This window comes from Anabrus simplex, chromosome 3 (assembly GCF_040414725.1).
Source record: "Anabrus simplex isolate iqAnaSimp1 chromosome 3, ASM4041472v1, whole genome shotgun sequence".
In the NCBI taxonomy this organism is placed as follows: Eukaryota; Metazoa; Arthropoda; class Insecta; order Orthoptera; family Tettigoniidae; genus Anabrus; species Anabrus simplex.
Window position 1 is genome coordinate 394101953 of NC_090267.1, and position 20788 is coordinate 394122740.

At 43.3% G+C, this 20788-nt stretch overlaps 3 non-coding genes across 3 annotated transcripts; 1 reads left to right on the forward strand and 2 right to left on the reverse strand.

Moving 5' to 3' along the window:
- Window positions 1-14468: 14468 nt before the first annotated feature.
- TRNAK-CUU (transfer RNA lysine (anticodon CUU)) lies at window positions 14469-14541 on the reverse strand. The gene has a single exon. It is a non-coding gene; the product is annotated as a tRNA-Lys (tRNA).
- Window positions 14542-16259: 1718 nt separating this feature from the next.
- Window positions 16260-16332, forward strand: TRNAR-ACG (transfer RNA arginine (anticodon ACG)). Its single transcript has one exon. It is a non-coding gene; the product is annotated as a tRNA-Arg (tRNA).
- Window positions 16333-19606: 3274 nt separating this feature from the next.
- On the reverse strand, window positions 19607-19679 carry TRNAK-CUU (transfer RNA lysine (anticodon CUU)). The gene has a single exon. It is a non-coding gene; the product is annotated as a tRNA-Lys (tRNA).
- Between the last annotated feature and the right edge of the window lie 1109 nt (window positions 19680-20788).

Sequence of the window (20788 nt, forward strand, 5' to 3'; positions counted from 1 at the left end):
TTCCGTATTCTACTTTCCAAAAATAGTATCTAATTAATAAAATACAGATTTCACTATTATCTCCTGTCCTTGTTCCCAGTCGTTTCTACCTACGACCAGTCATGCATGCAATTTTCATCCAGCTTATGGGTAAGGTATGCTGAGTTCACTCTTTCACCCTCGTACAGCAAAGTCTGCCTAAAAGCAAAGTGATGTAAGAATAATAATTCGGGGCCGGATTTCTATGTCTTATGTTTTTATCTTGGTTTATTTTTGCGATTTTTGTTGCTCGTGTAGAGGTTGTATCAAAATTCATTACCGGTACTCCAAGTTCCGGGAATGAACAAACCTTTTTTATTGTTTTCGTAAATAATCATAGACATGAAAAGAATTTATTTATTTATTTATTTATTTATTTATTTATTTATTTATTTATTTATTTATTTATTTATTTATTTATTTATTTATTTATTTATTTATTTATTTATTTATTTATTTATTTATTTATTTACAAAACACAGGATACAGCTACACTGAGCGCATTTCAATTTTATTGTCAACAGACTAATTAACAAATGTAAACATATACTGTGGCGTACACCTTCTCCGTCCCGTTGAACTGCACGCCTTCTAGAAGGCCATCTGTGTGGTGAACCCGGAACTAAAGGAGCGCAGCGATGGATCCAGTCGGCCGTGCTGTAACTCAAGATACAAGGATAATTCATTCCTGAAGAAATTTATATTATCAAAGTTGTTAACCTTAGTTTTGGTAGATTGTTTTCTTTAATGTATCTATGTTGTCAACACTCTGAGATGCTGTAAAAGCTGGGCGCTTTAGGGCCGTATTGTCGTCTTCATCGCCCGGTCTATACTGAAATTCAAGTTAAGAGCTTAGGAAAAGTATCCTTCCGCATGTGAGCACGTCCCCTGTTCCCCCTTCCCGTCTCGTCATGGTTCTCCATCTCCGCCACAACCAGCTTATCATTAACGCCGTGCGTCCATCTGACAAGTACAGTACTTCATTCTGAAATAGTGAAGCATCAAACGAAATCACTGCCTTTCACATAGCTGTACTTTGATTACGTACCATACATATTTATTCCTTTATTGACCATGTAAAACCTACAGATTCCTGACGAATTCCGAGGCAGGAGAAGCAAGATTTATTTTTGTTTCATAATGCGATTTGTGTGAGGCACATGAAGACTTACAACATACGTATACGATTCCGATCTCGTGCAACGACTGTCAGTGGCAGTTTCTCACAGTTAAAAAAGCTGAAAAACCCACCCGTGAATGGGATTGCAAAATACAATGCTTCCAGGAATGTTGTAAATATTGTAGTCTCGTCATTCGGAAGGTAAAAAGGAACTCATGATCCTCTCATGACAACATTTCTGCAGGTAGAGGGCGGTTACGAATATAAAGTAAAGTACACATTATTATCATCGAATACGCCAAGGATCCTATTCCCATACCATGTTAAGGCCCTTCCTGTTTTATTTACGGCGAGTGCTGAGCTGACACATCGTTCTTTCCCTGGAGACTTGGATTTTCCATTCCAAGCGAGCAGCGTAAACACTGTACACAGAAACGCCGATCAGCTGCGCGGACTTTTTCACGTCTTCCACAGTCCACAGTGGATTCTAATCTCGTAGGCTACTGTAAACGTTTAAAACAATTTGGTTTAAATTTTCTACTTTATTTTTCTCCACTTTTGTTAGCTTTAAAGAATTTCACAGGGGCCTCAAGCGGCACAGCATCACACACGTCTTGCTCACAGCTGGCAGCCATTATGAATACTGAACAGTGAACACGCTGTTGCAGCCAGTATTGCCAACAGTTTTCTTGGATCCATCTTCAACGGCCCACATATTATGCGAACTTATCAACAGTCGAATGAACTCGAACAAACTTACTAAGTACACAGTGCAATAAGATATCAGTATCATATTAAATTATTATTATTTTGCTACATACACCACTGAGAACAATAACTATTCATAGCCATCTACGTATGAAATATAAGAGTTGGTAACGAACCCGAATAACATACAACCTCTGATATATTTTCCATATTTATACAGGGCAAACATTTTAATTCATCAAGTCAGTTCACCAGAATATCTAACCAAACTGAAGGAAGCTCCTGGCTTCAGGAACAAGTAACAAACCTAGGGAACTATTTGGCACTGCGGAAGCCTTTTCACCGACCAGAAGTCTGACTAACATCAAAGGGACCGCTAAGGTCTTGAGTTGACTCTCAGTATAGTGTGTGTGCGGCGTAATAAGGAAGCAAGGGCTGCCTGCCATCGTCGGAAGGCCCAACAACCCAAGGTAATGGCAGACATTTCTTAACATGTGACAGCTCCAGGCAGATAACCTGAGGGGAAGGTTTAAAACTTCTCTTCTTAATGTAAAGTTCTAAGACATTGTTTAAATGTAAATTTTCGGCAAGTCTGAGGACTCTGTTCTAATCCCTGCTGGGAAATATATAAATTAAGGCAATAAAGTGTTCGCCCTCTGGTAATTCCCATTTAACCTGGAATGTGGTGACTAACATTTTCTAAACCTCTGAATTATTCACACTGCTTTGGTACTTAATATTTCCCATCTAGTCACCCCTCTGTAGGATAGGCTGAGCCTCTGCAACTATGGCTATAAGTCCATTTAGGATTTTAAGCGGTTTTTTTTTCTACAAGGAGCGCAAGTGTTTCGCCTCCTAGCCTTTTGTTCATGGCCGATCGTCTTAAATCTTTTAATTTTACATTAAGACCATTTAGTATGGGCACTCATTGCCCCGGTTTAAGGTGAACTATTGATAAACGAGTGTGTAACATACTGTTGAGCAGACGTGACTGCGCATTATGTTTTTTGAAAGATGTAAGAAATAATTTTGTAAGAAGCTTGTGCCTCTTAGAGGGTAGACTACCGCACCTTTTGGAGCTCTGTCTCCTCGATTGTAAGTGAGTGGAGCAAATATGCTCTTGTGAAATAGTGTACCTACAAAGCTACAACGTTCATCCCTTGTAAACTATTGTGTCGATAATTTTCTCTATTGTACCTAATTTCTGGACTCACAGTCCGCTGTTGTTACTCGAGCTGACGAGCTCATCATAATTATATTGTTGTTGTTGTTTGTTCAGATTATCAAATTTTAAAGCTAAAAAGGGAAAAAATAACATTTCAAAATTTTAACTTATGCTCTGACCATTTCCCTGTCCACACATTCACCCCAGCACCTTCTCACACCTCTGTGAGCCACGGAAGTTCCGTATCAAATGGTAGCAGAGCGTGGTTGAATGGCCTTGGACAAAGACCCTTTTCACGGCTTTACTTAAAAGTTGAACACTAGAAATTTTTCTGTTTTGTGATTTTTCCAAATTTTATAAAAATTTTCCTTCATAATGTCTAGTCTCAGAGAGGTTCTTGCTCCTTGGCATTTGCGCAAGGAAGAACTTATTGATGCACTGTCTATTAGAAAAGTCCATTCTGGTGGCACGGTTGCAACAGACGCATCTAGACTCAAAGATTCTTTGGAGTTGCCTATTAATATTCCGGTGTATGGAGAAAAAGAAATTGGTGACGCTTTATCCACGATCACCACTAACATTACTGAACTTGTTTTTGTTCTGAGTATTTTTGAAGGAGTTGAACCCTCCGGTAACCAACTTAAACGTAGAACTGGAATTCATCATAAAGTACACCTTCTTGCTCTACTTCGAGTTCTACCTCTGCTAATCTAAGCGATTGGAAATTACTAGTGCGCCCGGCTGAGTCACCACTCAAGACTCAGCCCAGTTTCATTCTGGTATCGAATTCTCTGAAGAGAGAAGGCCCTCTAAAACATCTTTTAAAAGTCCTAAGTTATGTCTCAAATTTACCTTCGATACTCCAGGATTGGTGCCCTTCCTTAAAATTGAAATAAATAACGAACTTGTCACGGCCCCTTTAGATTCAGGAAGTGTTAGCTCCGTTATTTCTGAATAATGGCATTCCAAATTAAAAGTTTGTTGTAAATTTCCTGAATATATTTCTTCTTCTGTAAAATGTGTTTCGGCTATTTCTTCTCCTCTTGAAATTTTAGGATGTATTCAGGCTAAAATTCGTATTTCCAAATTTACATGAAAGTTTAAGTTGTTTGTTGCTAAAAACTTGTCATGCCCTGTGATATCAGGGGCAGATTTCATGTCATATTCCGGTCTTGTGCTCGATCGTCAAAGTAAAACCTGCACATTCAAATTTAAGATTAATTTCCATATACCTCTTTTAAAATGTAACTCTGTGTCGCCTTCTATGATTCCGCTTTAACTTATGCTCTGATCATTTCCCTGTCCACATTCATCCCAGTACCTTCTTACCCCCCTCTGAACTACGGAATTCCCGTATCAATAACAAACATAACAAATGATTAACAAGATCATGTGCACAGCCTACTAACAACAAGTGTTCAAATAGAAAACCATGAGAATGTCCTTGTTCATAGCCAAGTCGTCGTGGGTCAAGGTAGTGGTATAACTGCATATCAACTTATTCTTAAGATAATATTTACACACCTCTAGAATATACTTTTACTCTATGCTATATCAAGTTTTTGTCTCTTATTAATAGTATAAAAGAGCGGTTGGAGGAGGATTAGAAAAGATCGTTGAAGTATTACGTACCGAGCTCGATAGCTGCAGTCGCTTATGTGCGGCCAGTATCCAGTAATCGGGAGATAGTGGGTTCGAACCCCACTGTCGGCAGCCCTGAAGATGGTTTTCCGTGGTTTCCCATTTTCACACCGGGCAAATGCTGGGGCTGTACCTTAATTAATGCCACGGCCGCTTCCTTCCCATTCCTAGGCCTTTCCTATCCCATCGTCGCCATAAGACCTATCTGTGTCGGTGCGACGTAAAGCAAATAGCAAAAAAAAAAAAAAAAAAAAAAAAATGAAGAAGTATTCCGTGCTAAGCGCGGAGAATGTGGAGAAGACCTCTGACTCTGCAGAAATGAAATGGCATATGTCTTTCAGTGCCGGGAGTGCTTAAGGATAAGTTCGGCTCGCCAGATGCAGATCTTTTGATTTGACTCCCGTAGGCGACCCGCGCGTCGTGATGAGGGTGAAATGATGATGAAGACGTCACATACACCCAGCCCCAGTGCCAACGGAATTAACCAATTATGGTTAAAATTCCCGACCCTGCCGAGAATCGAAACCGGGATCCTTGTGGCCAAAGGCCAGCACGCTAACCATTTAGCCATGGAGCCAAACTTTGACCCTGGAAGAGCGGGAAGGATCGCGGAGAGAGATGAGTGAGACAAGACATTCCGAGTGGTAATGCCCATTTAAGATTCAGTGGAGGAAACTCAGGTCAGCTGCCTGTTGCGTAATGTGAAACAGTAACACATTTATTGCCCTTAGTGTTTGCGGCACCGAATTAGTTGGCCGTGCGGTTAGGAGCGCGCAGCTGTGAGCTTGAATTCGGGAGATGGTGGGTTCGAACCTTACCGTCAGCAGCCCCGAAGATGGTTTTCCGTGGTCTTCCATTTTCATACCAGGCAAACCTTAATTAAGACCACGTCCACTTCCTTCCCACTCCCAGCCCTTTCCTGTACCATCGTCGCCATAAGACTATCTGTGTCGATGCGATGTAAAGCCACTTGAAAAAACGAAATTGTCCGCCTCTGTGGTGTAGTGGTTAGTATGATTATCTATCACCCCTGGAGGCCCGGGTTCCATTCCCGGCTATGCCACGAAATTTGAAAAGTGGTACGAGGGCTGGAAAGGGGTCCACTCAGCCTCGGGAGGTCAACTGAGTAGAGATGGGTTCAATTCCCACCTCAGCCATCCTGGAAGTGGTTTTCCGTGGTTTCCCACTTCTCCTCCAGGCAAATGCCGGGATGTTACCTACCTTAAGGCCACGGCCGCTTCCTTCTCTCTTCCTTGTATATCCCTTCCAATCTTACCATCCCTCCGCAAGGCCCCTGTTCAGCATAGCTGGTGAGGCCACCTGGGTGAGGTATTGGTCATCCTCCCCAATTGTATCCCCGACCCAGAGTCTGAAGATCCAAGACACTGCCCTTGAGGCGTTAGAGGTGGGATCCCTCGCTGAGTCCGAGGGGAAAACCGACCCTGGAGGGTAAACAGAATAAGAAGAAAAAGACGAAGAAGAAGAAGAAGAAGAAGAAGAAGAGAGACGAAATAAATAAATAAATAAATAAATAAATAAATAAATAAATAAATAAATAAATAAATAAATAAAAATAATTGTTTCAGTTGATTCGTTGACTTTGCTGTTTTGCCATATTTTCGTTTTTTTAATGTTTTGTTTGTTTGCATCTTTGAAGCATGGTCTTCAAATTTATTCTTCATTTTAATCCAGACTGATACAGTGGATATATCAACGTAGATGCCAACCGCTACTGTTAACAACATTTCTCCATGTTTCCGTTTCCGTTTCATTGGCATGGTCTTAAAATGAGAAGAAATAGGGGACACACTCAACTAACAGATTCGCTCCAACAATGTTAGAATGAACCTTTATTAAAAGTAGCGAACACTGGCTGAGCGCACGTCGTTAGTTACTGGCTAGGTAGTAACTCAAGGCCACGAACCTCATTAACTCACAGTCATTCTCTTTGCAAAGAAAAGAGAAAATATTCCTCAGAAAACTGATTAAATATTATGCTTCCGAGCTCGATAGCTGCAGTCGCTTAAGTGTCCAGTATTCGGGAGATAGTAGGTTCGAACCCCACTGCCGGCAGCCATGAAAATGGTTTTCCGTGGTTTTGCATTTTCACACCAGGCAAATGCTGTGGCTGTAGCTTAATTAAGGCCACGGCCGCTTCCCTCCCACTTCTAACCCTTCCCTATCCCATCTTCGCCATAAAAACTATCTGTGTCGGTGCGACATAAAGCAACTAGCAAATATATATATTATGCTTTTAAAAAGTAGCCGGTCACTTCGGTTGAACGGTAGTTCGGATAATCGAGTTTCGGTTAACAGAGATTTTACCGTGTTATACTTTCCACATTATTCTGAAGAAGGTAAAAATATGCAATTCGACACAATATGAAATAAAGGTAATTTTTTGTACAATTTGCTTTACGTCTCAACGACATAGAAAGGTATTGTGGTGACGATGGGACAGGAAAGGGTTAGGAGTGTGAAGAAAGCGACCGTGGCCCCAACATTTGCCTGGTGTGAAAATGGGAAATCACAGAAAAGTATCTTCAGGGCCTCCTACAGTGGGGTTCGAACCCATTATCTCCAGAAAACAAGTTGACTGCTTCGTGATAAATCGCGCAGCCCCTCTCTCGGTATAACGTTAAGTGAAATGAAAATCCACAGCATGTTTCCAGCCATTCGACCGGGTCAGGAATGTAATGAAGTCCCCATCTAGCGGCGAGAATAGGAATTGTGCCGGCTGCGGAAACCTGTTGCACTCCTCTGGGGCAATGATTAATGACTGACAAATGAAATGAAATGATGTTGGAGAGTGTTGCTGGAGTGAAAGATGACAGGGAAAACCGGAGTACCCGGAGAATAAACTGTCCCGCCTCCGCTTTGTCTAGCACAAATCTCACAAGGAGTGACCGGGATTTGAACCACGAAACCCAGACGTGAGCGGCCGGCTCACTACTCCCTGAGCCACGGAAGCAAAGGTAAGTTAATACAATATAAAATTCATTTCAATCCCAGAAGATGCAGCATACTTTTTTGGTGGTCTTTAATTCGGTAACGAGGTATACTTCCGTGTCTTCAATGAAGAAAAGTTAAGGCCTGCTAGGTTCTGCAGTTTCCACGTGTACGTGTGTAATTCTACAATGCATCCTGCCAACAGCAGCAAGTTCAGTTCTTCGGGTAGATGAAGAGGGAAACAAAGATCTATTCGCAGAATGTGCAGGCTTCTTCTCATGGCTGATACAACATAATGACGGCACTTCGCACGGCAACCTGCTGCCCGAGGCTCGGTAGTTATTGTTTCCATGGCACGTTACAAGTCTTCGCGTGGGGCTGAATCATGAATTCATAGCATGCAGTCTCAGCACGTGGGAAGGTTGATACATCAGCCAGAAAACCAGCATAGCTGGAATTTGATCTTGGCTCGTTGAGCATCATTCTTCGTTGGAGCGTACAACGAAACGGCACAAGGAATTTTCATGGAATGAGGATGTGTTAACCGACCATTCACTGAAGTTCCATAGACATCTGTATGGTGCAACTTGAACTGTTTCTTTGCAAGTAGTATTGAACAACTTGATAGCCTTGAATTTAGTTGGAGATTGCCATCGTGTATCATATAACTAGTGTGTTGTAAGAAATAGGCATCTTTATGTAAGGAGTGTTGGTCACTTGATTGTTCTCTGAGAAATAATCCCTCATTTCAGTCTAATATTGAAGGTTTCATTTTAAAATACAACACAATTTTAATATTTTCTCCTGACAAACAAGGTCCCAAGATCGATTCCAAACCGCATCGGGGATTTTAATAGCGTCTGATTCATTCTTATGGCTCGAGGACAGGGTGTATGTGATTGACTCAACACCCTTCTCTTCAAATTCAGACAACACACCACACTACCAACCGCCACAGAAACATGCAGTAGTAATTACATCCCTCCGCAAAAGGTTGTCGTCATGAAGGGCATCCGGCCATAAAACAGGGCCATGGCTGCAACATAGTCTGCATCTGTGACCCTACAGGTATAGGAAAAGCTGTGAAGAAGAAAAAGTTATATTATTTATTTAATCCGATTGCCGTCCAGGTTTGGTTTTTCCCTCGGACTCAAAAGAGGGATCCCATCCAAACTCTACCGCCTCAAGGGCACTGTCCTGGAGCGTGAGACACCTGTTATGCTGAATAACGACCTTGTAGGGTATGGGAAGATTGGAAGGGATAGGCAAAGAAGAGGGAAGTTAGGTACCATCCCGGCATTTGCCTGGAGAAGAAGTGAGAAACTACGGAAAACCATTTCGAGGATACATCAGGCCGAAATAGAAACCCCTCTACTCAGTTGACCCCGTTCCAGTACTCGTAACACTTTTCAAATTTCGTGCAGGGCCGGGAATCGAATAGGGTCACGGGGAAAGGCAGCTAACCACTACATCACAGAGGAGGACCATAGAATGTTAAAAAAGGGTTAAAAAACTGACCTTTCCATTCAACATGAAGGAATATATAATTTTCTTTTATCCTTTGTAGGATGTCATGAACCGCCTCTGTGGTGTAGTGGTTAGTGTGTTTAGCTGCCACCCCCGGAGGCCCGGGTGCGATTCCCGGCTCTGCCACGAAATTTGAAAAGTGGTACGAGGGCTGGAACTGGTTCCACTCAGCCTCGGGAGGTCAACTGAGTAGAGGTGGATTCGATTCCCATCTGAGCCACCCTGGAAGTGGTTTTCCGTGGTTTCCCACTTCTCTTCCAGGCAAATACCGGGATGGTACCTAACTTAGGGCCACTGCCGCTTCCTTCCCTCTTCCTTGTCTATCCCTTCCAATCTTTCCCCCACCCCCCACCAAGGCCCCTGTTCAGCATAGCAGGTGAGGCCACCTGGGCGAGGTACTGGTCATTCTTCCCAGTTGTCGCCCCCGACACAGAGTCTGAAGCTCCAGGAAACTGCCCTTGAGGCGGTAGAGGTGGGATCCCTCGCTGAGTCAGAGGGAAAAACAACCCTGGAGGGTAAGAAGATTAATAATAATAATAATAATAATAATAATAATAATAATAATAATAATAATAATAATAATAAGAAGAAGAAGAAGAAGAAGAAGAAGAAGAAGAAGAAGAAGAAGAAGGTATGGTGGCGGCGATTTTTATTTTAAGGGAATAGTGGCGCTGCTAGGATTTCAATCTGAGAAGTCTATAATGATAAGATATATGTACTGCTACAAATCATATGCAATCAAATAAGCTGTCCGCTGGGAGAATATATATTTATGATTTGTGATGTTTTGAACAAGTTGCTTGACGTCGCACCGACAGAGATAGGTATTATGGCAATGATAGAGGAAAGGGCTAGCAGTTGGCAGGCAGCGGCCTCGGCCTTAAGTAAGGTATAGCCACAGCATTTGCCTGGTGTGAAAATAGGAAACCACGGAAAACCATCTCCAGGGCTGCCGACAGTGGGGTTCGAACCACACGCCAGCTCGCCCGGTATCTGATGTTTTAAAGCCAATGATATTGCTATCATCACTTGATGAGACTAATCAGACTTTCCAAATTATTGCTCCTAAGTAAAATTTGCGAGCCACTTTCGAGTTTGCATTATTTTCGGAGTAACTAATTCAAAATATTTATTCAAATAGGGAAACGCCTTAATCCCTGCACCGTCACATGTCATTCCGGCTCCATTCTCGACCACGTAAACCCTGTGGGTGGGGACGGTAGAAAAACATCTACGGTATCTCCCTGCCTGTCGTAAGAGGCGACTGAAAGGGAGTCCAAGGACTCTCAACATGGGAGCGTGGGTTCCACCAGGTGAGTCTTAGCATTGCTTACACTTACTTGGGTCAATGTCCTCGGTCAACTATCGTTCTTTCTCGATATTATTCGGTCTCCAAGGCCTAAGAAGTGTTTCCTTTTCCACGCCCTTCGTGGCCCTCCCCACTCCTCTTTTTTTTTTGTTAGATAGTTTCACTTTTCGGAGTGTCGGATGTCCTCCATTTTCCTTCTGATTATTACAGGATGGTTGCCCAGCTGTACTTCCTCTTTAAACAATAATCACCACCACTATCTCGACTGCATAGTACACGATTATCTAAATCTCAACCGGTAACAACGACTACCAGCCAGTAAATGAACGAGTGGACGTAGTATCCTGGAATTATATTCCTGACGCAGGGGCTCTAAAGTTGCTAACCTTTCGACGCGATGTATATCAATTACTGGAATGCAACGATTGCAATTTTATTTTTTCTTTCTTTCACTCTTAAACTGTTTAACCTCCACGGGCGGTTTTTCCGTGGGACTCAGCGAGAGATCCCACCTCTACCGCATCAAGGGTAGTGTCCTGGACAGTGGCGAAGCGTGAACTAAGTAAGGGGGTAGACAGAGATTTCTTTTTATTTAAACTGTTTTAATCATATTATGATTTTTACAGATTATGCTTGTAAATGCCATACGATAATAATAATAATCATCATCATATTATTATATGGAATTTTGTTTTCGACGCATACATCTGTATTCAGTATTATATTAATGACTCTGAAAATAAGACAAACCCTATAACAACCTATAGCCCTACGTGCACTTGCTTCATTTTTTAAATATAAACGAAGTAGGCCACGGGAGTTGTCAAATAACAACATAAATAGCAATATATTTCATTGTTACCGATATATAGATTTAATAAAAGAAATAAGAAATAAATAGTTGTTCGTACAAGTCACCTTAAACAACATTCTTGTAAATTAGTTTAATCCGCCTGTCCTTCATTTCGGCAAATATATCTCTTACTCTCGTCTCTTGAAGTCAGGCGTCTTGCTAAGATTCCACAGAAATTTCTTCTCTGTAGCTGGAGTTCCCACGTTAGACAGTCTCTGGTTGGTCATCCAATTCCTTAAATAGGTACGTTTTAATTCGTTTGAATGCACTCATAGCGCGTTCACTAGAAACTGACTTTAATGGAATATACAGCATGAAGTTAAACCATTTTTTCCGTATGCTTACTCTGGAGTACTTTATTAAGACTGGAAGCCAATAGTTGTTGGGGTTATAATACCGCAACTAATATTGGCGGGCAAGAAAATGCACGTACTTGAAGGGTTTTGATGCTGTCATTCATTTATTAGGTGTAAGTTTACTGTACTTCGTATTTAAATATTATTAATTTATTTTTAGATGTGTCCTAATAACATTAAAAGCATGTCTAAGATGGTAGCCAATAAGAGCACCTTTATGAGAGAGATCCAAATACTAGCCAATGAGAGCAAGAAGAGACGCTGGTAAGTCTGTCTACTGGGCGGAGACATCTCGCTATAGGAAAGGCATAGTTCCACAGTCAGCACCTACAGATAGCTGTAGTGTTGCTCTATCTGGAAGCTTTGAAAATCAAAGGGAAAATACACAGAATGGACAGCGTCTACTTTCGCCTACGTGCTTCGTGTAACTAACGCGAGCCTTAGCATTGCCGAAGTGAGACGAAAATAAGTAAAGCGGGGAATACAATAATGTCACGAATCTGGAAATAATTAATGCTCTAACAAGTAATTGAATTAACTAGACAATATTTCTTTCACAAAATGTTAAGGGTACACGCTGTCTACCCTGTCTCCCCTGACGCTTCGCCCCTAGTCCTGGAGTGTGAGAATTTGGGTCGCGGAATACAACTGGGGAGGTTGACCAGTACCTCGCCCAGGCGGCCTCACCTGCTATGCTGAACAGGAATCTTCTGGAAGGGGGGGGGGGCGTTATGGGAAGATTGGAAGGGATAGACAAGGAAGAGAGGAAGAACGTGGCCTTAAGTTAGGTACCATCCCGGGATTTGCCTGGAGGAGAAGTGGAAAACCACGGAGGTGGGAATCGAACCCACCTATACTCAGTTGACCTCCCAAGGCGGAGTAAACCCCATTCCAGCCCTCCTACCACTTTCCAAATTTCGTGGCAGAGCCTGGAATCGAACCCGGGCCTCAGGGGTGACAGCTAATCACGCTAACCCCTGCACCACAGAGGAGGACAATTTTATTTCAAGGATTAAATTCATTCATTCTTTCTTTCTTTTTTCTTTCTTTCTTTCTTTCTTTCTTTCTTTCTTTCTTTCTTTCTTTCTTTCTTTCTTTATCGTCTAGGTTTGATTTTCCCCCAGATTTAGAGAGGGTTTCCACCATTACCGCCTCAAGGGCAGTGTCCTGGAGCGTGAGACTTTGGGTCGAAGGATAAAACTGAGAAGGAGGACCAGTACCTCGCCCAGGAGGCCTCATCTGTGCTATCCTGAACAGATTCCTTGTAGGGGAGTGGGAAGATTGCAAGGGATAGCGAAGGAAGAGGGAAGGAAACGCCGTGGCGTTAAGTTAGGTACCTTCCCTTCATTTGCCTGGAGGAGAAGTGGGAAACCACGGAAAACCACTTCGAGTTGGGCTGAGATGGGAAAAGGATCCCCTCTACACAACTGACCTCTCGAGGCTGAGTGGAGCCCGTTCTAGCCGTCGTACCACTTTTCGAATTTTCGTGACTGAAGCCGGAAATGGAACCCGGGTCTCGCAGCTAATCACATTAACCACTACACCACAGATGCGGACGGAAAAGTAACGATTACGACTAAAATGAGTAAGGAAATAATCGTTACAACATATTCATTTACTTTCACTCAATTACTTCCCAACACCAATCGCCATCTGAGGGTAACTGGAAGAATTTCAAGGCTTCGAAGAATGAGGATCATCATCATCATCTGTTTACCCTCCAGGTTCGGTTTTCCCTCGGACTTAGCGAGGGATCCCACCTCTCAAGGGCAGTGTCCTGGAGCTTCAGACTCTTGGTCGGGGATACAACTGGGGAGTATGACCAGTACCTCGCCCAGGCGGCCTCACCTGCTATGCTGAACAGGAGCCTTGTGGAGGGATGGGAAGATTGGAAGGGATAGGCAAGGAAGAGGGAAGGAAGCGGCCGTGGCCTTAAGTTAGGTACCATCCCGGCATTCGCCTGGAGGAGAAGTGGGAAACCACGGAAAACCACTTCCAGGATGGCTGAGGTGGGAATCGAACCCACCTCTACTCAGTTGACCTCCCGAGGCTGAGTGGACCCCTCCGGGGGTGGCAGCTAATCACGCTAACCACTACACCACAGAGGCGGACAGAATGAGGATACCGGCAAAAAAAGGAAGGCACACGGAGGACGAGTAAACCTAAAACGGAAGAGAATAATATTTAACCAAGGGAGATCAATAGGGATGATGAAATTGAGGGAGCTTGAACAAGTAAGTGGAAGCAGTACTGTACTCGGTTAGGTATCGCTTGGTTACCATCCTTCGTCTCTATATGAGGCCCCAGGGAGTTCCCCTCTTAGTCGCCTCTTACGACTGACAGGTATAACCATGGATTTACTCTCCCCTCCTCTTCCAGAGGGGAAGGCCATGAAGCAGTGCTATAAAGTCATTATTTCTCTTCTCCAGCTCTATGGTATAGAGTGAGTGTGCTAGCCTTTTGTCAAACGGCCCCGGGTTCGATTCGATTCTCGACTCTTTAAACGTGATCTCAACGGGATTCACTCAATATCGTGCCCTCAACTGAGGAGTTAACTGATTTGAGAGGCTGTGAATCCGGTCAGAAAACCATAAGACCTATCTGTGACGGTGCGACGTGAAGTCAATTGTAAAAGAAATAAATCCACCGCTCTCCATAGGCAGGTGTCACTGACCAGACGTGCTGAGATGAGAGTTTCCTTCCACTCCTCCTCCAGTCGAAAACATGCGAGCTGTTCTTCAAAGTGGTTATCACAACAAATGTTTCTTAACGTCGAAGAAATTACGCGTAACATTTTCGTACCGACGGACTAAAAAAGTATGCGCCCAACGTGGGGCTCGTACCCACGACCCTGAGATTAAGAGTCTCATGCTCTACCGACTGAGCTAGCCGGGCGACGAAGACCTCTGGTGCCAAAATTGGAATTGAACGACGTTGCCAGAAATTAGATTGCGGAGGAAAGGGGACGTAATTAGAGCTACTTTGAGTTGGCACGATAACAGTTCCTTTGTTCTCCTCTGGTAAACAGAACGTGTGGGCTACTCATCCAAGTGGAGGAGATTAACAGGAATATAAATGAAGGGATAAATAGAATACTCTTCTCTCCCAATCACGGATGACCACAAACTACGGAGAGGGGGAATTCACTGGTTTCAGTAAAGAAACGGGCCATCGCCAAAAGGAGTTAGCAAGTGGCTATGCGGCTTAGTCGCGTAACTATTAGCTTGCATTCGGGAGATAGTGGCTTCAAACAGCATCTGCCACAAAATTTGAAAAGTGGTACGAGGACTTGAACAGGGTCCACTCAGCCTCGGATGGTCGTCTGAAGAGAAGGGGTTCGATTCCCAGCTCAGCTATTCTCGAAGTGGTTTTCCGTGGTTCCGCACTTATTCTCGAGGCAAATGCCGGGATGGTACCTAACTTAAGGCTACGGTCAATTTCTTCCCATCCCCCACAAGGCCCCTGCTCAGCACAGTAGGTGAGGCATCCTGGGCGAGGTAGGCAGTTTCATCTCCGACCAAATGTCTCGCGCTCCAAGATACTGCCCTTGATGCGGTAGAGGAAAAGAAAGAAAAATAGGTTTGTATTCCAATAGTAGATTATCCGTAATAACATTTGTTGTTTCCTCAATTTAAGGAGAAGCGAGGTTGTAGTTTTACGCGTCAGTTCATATTGCGATCGAAGTCACGGGTACAAGAACATACATACGTGACTTGTTCTTTCAAACATTTAGCCTGTATTGGCACGATTCGAACCACGGCGACCTTATTGACAAAATGGTGCCGACGCCGCTCGCTATCACACCTGCTGTTAAAAAGAATCAGTGTATTAAAGTGTTACCTTAGTGTGTTTTCTATTTTTACAAGACTTTTTTTTTTTTTTACTATTTTGCTTTACGTTGTACCAACACGTATAGGTCTTATGGCGACGATGGGATAGGAAAGGGCTAGGAGTTGGAAAGAAGCGACCGTGGCCTTTATTAAGGTACAGCCCCAGCATTCCCACTATCTCCCGAACACAAGCTGACAGCCACGTGAGCCAAACCACGCGGCCGATTGCCTTTTTTTTTTTTCCAGGAAAGTGGTAAAGCATATTCAACATGGAGGATTAGACTGATTTCTAAATTCTAAGTTTTGAGTTCCATGTCCTTTCATTAAATTTTTACTTATATTGACCGTCAAAATTTTTCCAGAAATAGTTGACCAGTCCACCCTCTTCCTTCTCTGTCCCTTCACAATCTCTCCATCCCCCAAATGAGTGTTGTTTAGCATTAGGCGAGGCCGCCTGGGCAAGGTACAGGTCCTCCATCCCACTTGTATCCCCGACTAAACTTATCTCCAGGACACATAACTTGTGGTGGTAGAGGTGGGATCCCTCGCTGAGTACGAGCGAGAAACCAACCCTGGACGGTAAAAGGATTGGGAAAGAAGAAGAATAAATAAATACATAAATAATAGTTGACCTAATGTGAAAGATATTCTCGATACTACCTTTCTTTTCAAATTAAGTGTCGCACATAAACACACCGTGTCTCTCAGCCTACTCATGTGAATACATATATCCTATTCATCCACGCGTAATAAGTAAGAAACTCGTAAGCCAAATCCCTGAGAGGCCCTGTGGCGCAATGGATAACGCGTCTGACTACGGATCAGAAGATTCCAGGTTCGAATCCTGGCAGGGTCGTTACATTTTTCATCCTACATCTTCTTGAGAATGTACTACAAAAAGGATGATTACATCCTGTCATTTTTATACATTTCTCGATCTCAGCACATAGACGTGACTTGGATTCACCACCTCAGGAAGTGGAAATCCACACCTTAACTTCTAAATAGACACATGGACCTGAAGTTCACTCATCCTACACCAAAAATGAGTACAAACATAATTTATGGGTGTAAAGGGGGCGGTACACCTCCACGCCGCTAATTCAAATATTGCGCCAGTTGAAACTCCTCTACAGGAGAAAGCCTGAACTTTAACAAACTGAATTAACTCAACGGTTTCTCGGAAGATGTCACTTTGATAATTTTGAAGTGTTCTGAACTGTGTTTATTTCGATTTGTGTTTGTTTGCTCCGTATCAACAAGTTGGGACATTCTCTAACAGATGTCTCTACCAACAACTATGATAACGCATTCTGGTGTAAAGGAATGTATTCTCCGGAAGAAATATTGTATTCCTAAGTTTTGTTTTTACTAAATTTTGTTCTGTGGTTTGTGGGTTGGCAATATAAATCCTTTCTTTCCGCCCGTTTTGAATGTAACCAATCAGGAATTTATGTAATTAATTTTCCACCAATAAGGTGTTTCTTCCTCGTCTTGTGTATTAGTTTTTGCTGTTATCCAATGAAAGCGAAAGGATGTGTCTACTCATTCCTGAAAGGTCTCGAATGTTCCACGAGGGTATATAAACTGCTGATTTTCTTGTCTCGGGGCCACTTCAGTAACATCTTTCTTAGTGTGTGAATATGTAGCAGGGGGCGGGAAGCGCCTCTTTCTTCAAGCAGCATTTCTTCTACAAGGTAATGGCCTGTTAACACCTTCATTTCTTGCAAGCTCAGCAGTTTAACTCTCGGGGAGGGTTCGAAACCTTTAGTATGTAACCTACCGTTTTAAAATGTAAATTCTTTTCTGTCTATGTAAAATCTATAAATTGTAAATCTATAAATTACTGTAAAGCGGGGATAGAGAGTGCTTTACCCTCTCGAACTCCCCTTCATTTGAAAATTGAGGTGACTACGTTTTCATAACCGTTTCTTCTCTTCCTTAAAATATTAAAGTTTCTCATACGGGTCACCTCCTTGCTTGGGATTAGCCCCTGTGTTTCGGACTAGAGCCACTTAGGTTTGAAAAGTGTATTTAGGAGTGCAAGTTCACGCCTCCAATCTCTTCTGTACTTTGGGCCAGTAACTTAACCTGATGTTTTGTTTTCTTCATGCGAAGGCCCCGTAGGTTGGGTATTAATTACCCCTGTTTCCTTGTGCGCCTTAAGGGCAGATAGAAATGAAGTTTTTTGTAGCCTTTGATAGGCTTGTAAAATTGAGAGCGGGTCTGCTCTTTTTCTTAACATTGTAATTAGGAGCAAGTACTCCTCGTACTTAGGGGTTTTCTGCCCTTTAGCAATTGTGGTGGTGAGCTGAGAGCTCAAAAATTAATCTTGGGGCTCGAAGCCCAAATCTTGTAACGAATTGTAATTTCTTAACTTGTTTTCCTGCTACTTGGTACCTGGTACTCTGTTGTTGTTATTTGTTGATTTTGAAAAGAAAATATAACCTTTGTTAAAGTTTTAAATTAACTTTAATTTTGTAGTAGAGACCTATTCCAGCCCGCACCTTCTTTCACCTCTAACTACCACGGATAACTCCGTAACAGTACCAATAATTTTATTTCAGTATCGAGGCTACAGGTAATGATGATCTTTATCTTCCACTCTTCCGAGGGCCTTCCTGGTCAGTACGGAGATAGGAGTGGGGTAAACCAGACTGCAGTAATCGAAGAAAGAAGAGAAAATGTCTTAAACCATGAAATAATTATGGTATGGGCTGGAGAAAGGAAAATGCCATGAGATGTGTGTAAAACTTAAGACCGATAAGAATACGCTCAGTACCATCTGGGTCAGAAGATCACACGAGTTAACGAAGGGAGGTCTGTTACTATGGACTACAGGGTAATTCTATTATAATTTCGTGGAGGAAATATCAGAACTATGGACTCAGGTTTTGAACAGGTTGGGAATGTAAATCTTCAGATAAGTGCAGGGTTGAGTGGCTCAGAGATAAAAGGGCAGGGCTTTTTACAAGGGACACTGCGCAACTTATACGCGCAGGTTTTCGTAAAGCTAATGATACAGGAAATAATTTGAAAACCCTCGTTATCATCAATGCTTAGCTTTCTTAATCTGTTTAGCCTCCAGGGTCAGTTTTTTCCTCGGACTCAGCGAGGTACCGCCTCAAGGGCACTGTCCTGGAGCGTGAGAATATTGGTCGGGGGATACAACTGGGGAGAATGACCAGTACCTCGCCCAGGCGGTCTCACCTGCTATGGCGAACAGGGGCCTTGTCGGGGAATGGGAGACTGGAAGGGATAGGCAAGGAACAGGGAAGGATGCGGCCGTGGCCTTAAGTTAGGCACCATCCCGGCATTTGTCTAGAAGATAAATGGAAAAAAACGGAAAACCACTTCGGGGTTGGCCTAGGAGGAATCAAACTCCCCTCTACTCAGTTGACCTCCCGAGGCTGAGTGGACCCCTTTCCATCCCTCGTACCATTTTTCAAATTTCGTGGCAGAGCCGGGAATCGAACCAGGGCTCCGGGGGTTGCAGCTAATCACACTTAACACTACACCACAGATGCTACACACTAGTTTTTTAATTATCAAAATCGGAGTGAACACTTGGGTAGTGTTCTATGTCAGTTTAAATTGGCGGGATCGATCTCATCTCAGTGCCGTGGTAATCGAAGGTGGTCACCTTGTTCTAAGATTTATCGGTACGTGTAAGTATTCCTGTGGGACAATATCCGGGCACCTCTATATCTCCAAGAAAAAGTACAATTATGTCGTTAAACCTGTAACATGTATTATCTTTAACCTTCAGATATGCGAAAACGAAAGGTTAAGGGCATGTCAAGTGCGGCGACGAACTAAGCAAGGCTGGCATGAGCAACGATGTTACTCTAATCTTATCCACACGCTGACACTGGAGGCTTAGTTAATGGCCGTCGCTCTCCTTTTCTCCTAAGCCAGATTGTCACTGATCAGGCATCCTCCTCTCGTCGAAAACTTCCGAGCCACCCTGTCCAGTGGTTGCCACGCCAAATGTTCCTTAACTACGAAGAACTTATTGTGTGCGATCCAGCATTACTTACGTTTTCGGCCGATGACCTTAGATGTTAGGCTCCTTTAAATAACAAGCATCAACATCACTAACGTTTTTGCATCGATAAAATTAAAAACTTCGCCCAACGTGGGGCTCGAACCCACGACCCTGAGATTAAGAGTCTCATGCTCTACCGACTGAGCTAGCCGGGCAACGAAGGCTTAGTGTGCCTTAACCTAAACTGAAAGACGGTGGCTTAGTCATCCTTTTAGTCTGAGTTGGCACAAGTGCCAATTCCTTTTCTTCTCCTCTCTGGCAAACAGCACGTGGAGGCAACCTATCCAAGTGGTGAAGATTTGGAGAAATATAAATGAATCACGGATGGCCACCAACAATGAGAGAGAGGATTCACTGGGTTCCGTTAAAATAAAAAACATTTTAAAAAACCCGCGCACCATCATCATCATCATCATCATCATCATCATCATCTGTTTACCCTCCAGGTTTACCCGCTTTACCCGCCTCAATGGCAGTGTCCTGGAGCTTCAGACTCTTGGTCTCTGGGGATACAACTGGGGAGTATGACCAGTACCTCGCCCAGGCGGCCTCACCTGCTATGGTGAACAGGGGCCTTGTAGGGGGATGGGAAGATTGGAAGGGATAGGCAAGGATGAGGGAAGGAAGCGGCCGTGGCCTTATGTTAGGTACCGTCCCGGCATTCGCCTGGAGGTGAAGTGGGAAACCACGGAAAACCACTTCGAGGATGGCTGAGGATGGAATCGAACCCCCTTCTACTCAGTTGACCTCCCGAAGTTGAGTGAACGCGTTCCAGCCCTCGTAACAGTTTTCAAATTTCGTGGCTGAGCCGAGAATCGAATACGGGCCTCCGGGGGTGGTAGCTAATCACACTGACCGCTACACCACAGAGGCGGATGCGCTAAATACAGAACGTTGTATATTTATCAATATGTAGAGCCTTGCACGGATGCGGATATCTTCGGATTTAGTGTCTTAGCGCATGCAAATTGTATGATAGTGCGGATCATTTTGCTAATAACTTCCAAATTATTTTCAATTAGATATAGGCAACTCTTATTTTTGTTTGTGGTTAGGGCATCCCGGACATTGATATTGGAGAATGGTGATATATAAAGCCTTGAGGTAATAAAGCAGTAAATCTGACCTAGGGTAATTGGCTCGTACCCGCAATTACTGGATGGAAGGAGTAAAAATTCCGAAAAGGAACCGCTCAATGCGTCGGTAATTGTCGCAAGACTAAAACCTCATAAACCTGTTACTGTAGTGTGTCTCGTGCCAGGTA